The 7860-nt window shown below is 41.8% G+C and overlaps 1 pseudogene across 1 annotated transcript; it reads left to right on the forward strand.

Annotated features, from left to right (window-relative positions):
* Positions 1-535: 535 nt before the first annotated feature.
* Positions 536-1052, forward strand: LOC308415839 (ADP-ribosylation factor-like protein 2-binding protein; annotated as a pseudogene). The gene has a single exon. The product of its transcript is annotated as an ADP-ribosylation factor-like protein 2-binding protein (transcript).
* Positions 1053-7860: the final 6808 nt, after the last annotated feature.

Here is a 7860-nt window from a genome sequence, read left to right on the forward strand (position 1 = left end):
ATATGGAACAAAACAGGTATGACAGTTTGAAAGAAACTGTTCCCGAGTGACCCAAAGGGAGTAGCACTACTAGGAGGAATGTCCATGTTGGAGAAGATGTGTCCTTGTTGGAGGAAGTGGTCACAGAGGGCAGTCTTCAATGTCTAAAATGCTCAAGCCATGACTATTATGACAATGTGCTGCCCGGAGATCCAGATGTTGAACTCTCAGCTCTTCTCTAGAATCATATCTGCCTTTATTCTGCCTTGTGTGCAGCCATGTTTCCAATCATGCTGATAATTGACTAAACCTTCTAACTATAAGCCAGTACCAATTAAATGTTTTTCTTTGTATGACTTGCTATGGCCAACAGACCAGTAGGTGTTGGGCTCTACCTGAAGCTGCAGCCCTGGCCTGCAGGCCCTTGATGTTTTGAGGCCATGTGGACCTGGCTACAGTGAAGAGCACAGTAGCAGGTGGTAGGGCTGCAGCCCAGCCCAGTGACTGGAGTGCCCCTAAAACATATGCCCTAAATGAAGAGAGAGTCATATTATCCTTTGCCTCTGATGAAGAACTTGATACTGCAGTCGGATGTTTAGAGGATATTATTATGGAAGATAAGTTCCAATTATGGCAGAGAAACTTCATGGACAAGTAGTGCCAGGAATTTGAAGACACAGAAGAGAATAAACTCACTGACACTCCCAGTTTTAATGAATATATATCCCTGATAGAGAAGTATATTGGAGAGCAGTTGCTTGAATGTATCCCAGGCTTCAACATGGCAGCTTTCACAACCACACTGCAGCACCATTAAAATGAAGTGGCTGGTGATATCTTTGATATGCTGCTCACACCCACAGGTTTTCTGACTTTTAAGGAACTGTTTCTGGACTACAGAACAGAAAAGGAAGGCCAAGGAGTAGATTTAGGAAGCAGCATGGACTTCTCTGTGTAAGTCATCCTCTATACCAGATTCCCAGAACAACCTTGGTACTAGGTTTCACCAACACACAACAGGTGTGATCAATATGAGGTTACCAGTCCAGCAAGCGCAGAGAAACATGGGCTAATAATGATCACAGATGCATCCTGCAAAGATCAACTGTTGGGATTCTGTAAATCCCACCCCTCAATTACCTGGCAGTAGACAGGTATGCTCCACCCCAGTGACCTGACACTATAAAAGGGGCTGCTTGCCCCCTCCTCTCTCTCTTGTTCTTGTGTCTTGTCTCTCTTGCCTCTCTAGACCTCTTGCAGCCTTGCTGTCCCACCCCTACCGCTCTTCTTCCCCTTCTCTTCCCCCCTCCCTCCATGTGCTCATGGCCTGCCTCCTCTACTCCTCTCTCTCTCTCTCTCTCTCTCTCTCTCTCTCTCTCTCTCTCTCTCTCTCTCTCTCTCTCTACCTAACTACCCTCTTAACTCTCCCATGACGTGAATAAACTCTATTCTGTACTATACCATTGTGTGGCTGGTCCCTCAGGGGGAAGGGACTCCTAACATGGGCCCCACAGAGGCATCTCCCTTGCCGCCAGGCCTCACCGCACCTCCATGTGCCATATGACCCCTCTCTCTTCATCTTTCCCATAACATTGGTGCCAAAACCCAGGACGTCATCTTTTTACAACATTGGTGCCCTGTGACTTTTCCTTTCAGTGACTTTTCCTTTCATTGGTGCCCCGTCATCTTTTCCTTTCGCCAACTGTGCCACAGCCTTTTGTTCATGTGAAGTATTGATAAATTCTGGAAAATGTGACAAACCTTTTGGCCCTTGTCCAAAAACTTCTTGTAGTCAGTAGCCCTCATGATCCTCACTCCTGTACCCACACAGACGACTTGTCCAGGTGCTTCTGTGTGGCCACTTTACCTGGGGGCTTTTCCCCAGTGACATGGTAGTGTAGTGTGTCAACACTGTGGACATCAAATCATTGTAATCCCTTCATCCCATGGGTTTAAATGGGCCTTTGTTCTCCCAGTTTTTACCTGGTTCCATTTCAGGCCTCAGCCTCAATAGGGCTTTGTTTTGAGTGTTTGTCTAAGGAGTTACAGACCAGCTGCCTGTCCTGGTTTCTGAATCTTCTATAATTACAGCTTGACAGGCTAGAGGAATCCACTGAGATAGCTGTCCTTTACCCACAGGTGAAAATGAACTACTGATCTTACATTTGCAGTCCTTTCATCAGCGAATTCTGCTGGTCTTGATGCAGGCCCACTCTTCTCTATGATTCTAAGCATTATTTTCAAAAAACGTACTTGTATAGAGGAAAACTCAGGCTGACCTAGTGAATATGATCTTGGGATTCCCATGATCAACCACTTAAAAATCAAAGCATTAAATGCTCTGTGCTTTTTATCTGTGAGTGCTGAGAGTACAAATCTGCTTTCCAATTGGTGCCCCTCTTCCTGGGCACCAGTACAAACAGGCTGTGCTCTAGAAATAAGGCTGCAGCTCTGTCATGGCAGCATGCTAAGTGTGTTTGTGCATGCTTGCTTGCAGACATTTGTGTAGTCCAGTGAGCTGGGTTTTCTATAAGAGGGTTTGGACTGTGCTGTTTGTTTTCATACAATCTCTCCTGCTAAGTTGATGTTCCCTTGATCCAGCTCAACCTGAGTAGGGAAGGGGGGGGGCAAGATACAGTTTTTCTGGTCACCTGTCATCTTTGGTAGATTGCCAGCAACCAGAAAGCATGTGTCTCACATCCCCAGAAAGAAAAAAACAGTTCAATTCCTGATGTATATTTTTGACTTTGACTTTTATAGTAAACATAAGAAACCACACTGACTTTCCATGTAAGTATTCTGACTTTAAAGGATATAAGCCAAGCTCTGTGTTTTTTTCTGTAGCAGTGTGTCACTCAGTACTTTTGTAAAATGAGTAAAATTTGAACTGATTGGCAAGAAAAAAGGAAAAGAGTTGCTGTGTGTTTGCATTTAGTCTAAGCTCCACGCCACCATTACCTAGCAACAGCCAGGTATGCCAGATTCACTATAAAAGGGGCTGCTTTCCCCATCCTCTCTCTTGCTTTCTTGCCTTCTTGCTCTGTCCTCTTGCTCCTGATCCCTATTTCTTCATTCTCCTCGCCCTCCACATGCTCATAGCTGTCCTTCTCTCTCTCTCTCTCTCTCTCTCTCTCTCTCTCTCTCTCTCTCTCTCTCTCTCTCTCTCTCTCTTTCTCTCTCTCTCTCTCTCTCTCTCTCTCTCTCTCTCTCTCTCTCTCTCACACACACACACACACACACACACACACACACACACCCCTTCTCAGTCTCTACTACTCTCTCAACTCCCCTTCCCATTCCCTGAAAAAAACTCTCTTCTATACTATACTATCCTGTGGCTCATCCCTCAAGAGGAAGGAACGCCTCAGCATGGGCCTGCAGAGGCATCCCCTTCCCCCACACACCTTACTGCACCATCCACCAAACATTTCTTTTCCCTTTTATTTTTATAAAACACAACATTTGGTGCTGAGACTCAGATTGAGAACTCCCTACTGCAACAACCCCTGCTGCTACATGGAAAGCCATTATTTGTTAGCTCAAACTTCAAAGAATTGGTAAGCTTCTTCTTCCAATGGTCAGAATAAATGTCCCCATGGTCCCAGGGGAGAGTTCATGAGCTCATAGCCACTCTGGTGCTGCCCTTGAGAATGGAGACATTCAGTCTTATGACTGACCCTTGCTTGTTCTAGGACCTCTAAACCTTGGTAGAGGTTAGACAATAGAGATAGACAATTCCCTATTTCTCCCTCTTTCTCTTTCCCTCTCCCTCTCCCCCTCCCCTTTCCCCCTCTTCCTCTCTTCTCCCCCATCTCTCTCTCCTTCTCTCTGCCTGGAACAGAGTTCATCTATAGTCTACTACCTAAACAGTCCCCAGGTCCCTGGGGTCTCCATGAAAACTTAGGCTGAACTCTGTCATTTTTCATTAATGCATGTCTCCTAGATTATACTTTATTCTTCCCCGGATTTCTGACTACATTGACAACTAAGCTAACTGTAGCCTGACAGCTAGAAAACGGACTTATCTCCTTACACTAAGGTAATCTGCCATGATAGTTGCTCATTATGCAATTTGTTAACTAGCTAAGACTCCCAAATTTCTTATAGACTTCACAATAATCAATATACAAATTCAGATATAAGCTTTCACAGTTGTAATCTGTTACTTCCTTACCTAAATTCAGTTTCTAGATACTAAATACTTCATGTCTCCTCTTTTTGCTATGCCACTATATTAACATAAATTTACCTAATCCTAACATTATTTGAGTTCTTACAAATTTGCCTAACCCTAATGAAACATTCCACTATACAATCCAACTACATCATCACAAATTAAAATTTGAACTTTTCTTTGTCTTTTAACTAAATTTAAATTGCGTCTCATGCTGAATCTACACAATAAGCTATCATGGTTCAATTTTAAGTTTCCTTTGATTGCCTTTAAACTATATTATCAACTGTATTCACAAGGGCAAGGTTTTGAGTTTTCATTTTCTCTCAATTATAAACTAAATTGTTTCTTATTATGTATATTCAGTCTCTTAGACAGAAGGAAAATGCAGTTCTTGTTCCATCTGCTTCAGGAAAGGTTTTTGTCTTTCTAAGCTTATCTTAAAGACTGCTCTTGTTAACAAATCTATCTGTTTTGTAAATTTATAAGCTACTAGAAACCCACTCAGATCTATCAATCATGGGCCAAATCTACGTCCAGGAAAGCTCCAAAGAAGTAACCCACATATGCTCCAACCTACCTTCATGGACACAGATGCTTCTACTAGACCTGTTCCTTCCTGTCTATCCACAAGTGGTTTCATAGATCCGAACAGCAAGGAAACAGCCAACTATCCTATACTGGACCAACATCCCCATACCTATTTTCCTAGGTTTTCCAGAGCCAACTCACCCCAAAGTCAACATGAAGTAGGTAATGATTACAACCTTATTCCTGCTCTGCCATCACTCCTTTCTAATTTTAATTGAATTAAAATCTTTTAATTAAACCAAAATGGGGCAATGTTGGTATTTAGTCTAGGTTCTCCCTACAGTTACAGGTGTGCCTAACTCATCATAAAAGGGAATGCTTGTCCCCTCCTCTCTCTCTTGCTCTCTTGCCTTCTTGCTCTTTTTCTGTTCTCCTGCTCCCTCTTTCTCACCAATCTCCTCTCCCCTCTCTCCACATACTCATGGCTGGCCTCTACCACCTCCACCACCCTGTCTCTCTCTGCCTTTCTTTACTCCCTCAACCCCCCTTTCCCTGCCCTGAAAAACTCTATTCTAGAATATACCATTGTGTGTCTGGTCTCTCAAGGGGAAGGAATACCTCAGCATGGGCCCATGGAGGCAACCCCTTTTCCCACACCTGACTACACATTCACCAAACATATTCCTTCTCTCCTTATATTTTTATGAAACACAACACTGTAGGCTTGGCATTTCTTCACAGCAAGATGGCCTCCAGGGTAGCAGAAACTACAGGCATTAACATGACCTTCAGCTATAGCAGAGACCACACACATCATCATGGTCCTCTGTGGCAATACAGGCCCTAGACATCAAAGTTCTTCAGAGGTAACATAGACCATGGACATCCACCTGACTTTCTGTGATAACCTGGGCCACAAACATCAACAATGCCCTTGGCTACAGTAGGCACAGGTCAGAACATTGACCTCTATGGCATTACAGACCACAGGCACATCTCGCTTCCTATAGTAGCACAGACTTTGGACATCCACATGGCTTCAAGCAGCAGCCCAGACCATAGACATCTACATAAACTTTGGGCTTCAACATGACCTGGGGTAGAAGCATGGATCATGGATACTAGCATGACTTCTGGGGGCAGAACAGACCATGGAGGTCTTCCAAGGAGGTCCAATCTAGTATATGAATCATTATTCAACTCGGACATCGTATCATTATTCAGAACCAAGGTGTTCAAGCAGCTGGGAACTGTGATTGTATAAGATCCAGGCTGCTGCATACCACCCTGCTTTCCACTGTGTACTCACAGCTCAGTTCCGCCATCTTTCCCATATCTTTATCACATATTCATTTGTCATAGTGGCAGTAATAACAGCAATGTGTCACACACAGTGTGTGTGTGTGCGTGTGTGTGTGTGTGTGTGTGTGCTTCTTGAGATAAAACTCAAGGTCTTATGCACACTAGCCAGGCATTCTACCTAAATCTATCCCCAACCCAATAGAATCTCTGAATAATTTTTTGATACATATATGTGACAAAATTATTTCTCAATTGGAGTATAGGAAAGCAATTTTTCTCATAGTTGTAAATGTTCAGGGAAAATTTTGATGCAGAAGTCACCCTTAGAGGTTCAAAGGGAATATTTTTCCTTTATTGTTTTTTCCTTTTATTGTAATTATAAATTCATGAATTTTTACTTACTTTGAGTTTCATGATCATTTATACTGATCAACATTAAGAAATAAACCAAACATTGTTTAATGTTTATATCAGGAAAAAGACTAATGAAAAGCTCAATGTTTTAACTCTTGTCTATCATTGCTTTTATGCAGTGATAGTAGAGGTAAATGATTACAATAATACAGTGTGGCCAAAATAACCTAAATTATTACTACCTAGCAACAGCAGTTTTTTGTCATCTCCTGAATTAAACATCCAAAAATTATCTGTATGGAGAGGGGTGGTGTTCAGCATGTTGGTGGAGGATGCATGTGTGTGCCTGTGGAGATCACAGTTTAAACCTGAGTGTCATTTTTTTAGGAACCATCCACCTGTATTTTTTCCACACAGTGTCTTTCATTAAAACCTGTAACTTGCTGATTTGGCTAGGCTGGTTGGTCAGTGAGCTGCATCTGTCTATTCATCCCTAGCATTGGGATGATAAGCATGCACCATCACACACCTTGAAATCTGGGGCTCAAAATTAGCTACTCTTGTTTATAAGGCAAGTACTTTACTGAATGATCCATTTTCATTACTGCTGATAATGTTTATAAGTTTCACATATATACTTTTAATACCAAGTAAACCTTGTGAGGTTTTATTAACTTCTTAGATTTTTCTACTTGTGTCTCTACTTCCTAAACTTTAAATTTGAATCTGAGGCCCATAAGACCAATATACTATGAAACAGCAAATGTGCCAATAACTTCAGAAGTATGCTTACAGACAGAACCAGCCTCAGCTTCCTATTTATCTCCATTATCTTGATTTTCTTATTAGGGAGTCTTAATTTATAATAATATGCACATAGCTATATAGTTTTCTTTACTTTGTAATACATAAAAACCCTTTCAAATCCAGTTAGAGATAACAAGATCACCTATAATCACAGATAACAAGATGGCAAGAGGAAAGCAAAAGAACCTAAGCAATGAAAGCCAAGACAACTTGACAACTTCAGAACACAGGTCTCCCACCACAGCAAGTAGTGGATTGTCACACACAACAGAAAAAGACGACTTAGACTTGGAATTATACTTCATGATTGTGATGGAGATCTTGGAGAAGTGCATAAATAAATCCCTTAATCAATTACAAGAAAAATCATTCAAGGAACTACAGGAAAACACAACCAAACAGATAAAGGGATTGAAAACAGAAATAGAAACAATAAACAAAACACAAAAAGAGACAACCCTGGAAATAGAAAACCAAAAGAAGAAATCAGGAGTCACAGATGCAAGCATCCCTGACAAACTATAAGAGATGGAAGAGAGGATCTCAGAGGCTGAAGATACCATAAAAAAACATTGACAAAACAGTCAGAGAAGATGCAAAAACCAAAAAGCTCCTAACCCGAAATGTCCAGGAGATCCAGGACACAATGAGAAGACCAAACATAAGGATAATATGTGTAGAAGAGAGCGAAGAATATCAACTAAAAGGCACAG

The sequence above is a fragment of the Micromys minutus genome (genome assembly GCF_963924665.1).
Source record: "Micromys minutus genome assembly, chromosome: X".
In the NCBI taxonomy this organism is placed as follows: Eukaryota; Metazoa; Chordata; class Mammalia; order Rodentia; family Muridae; genus Micromys; species Micromys minutus.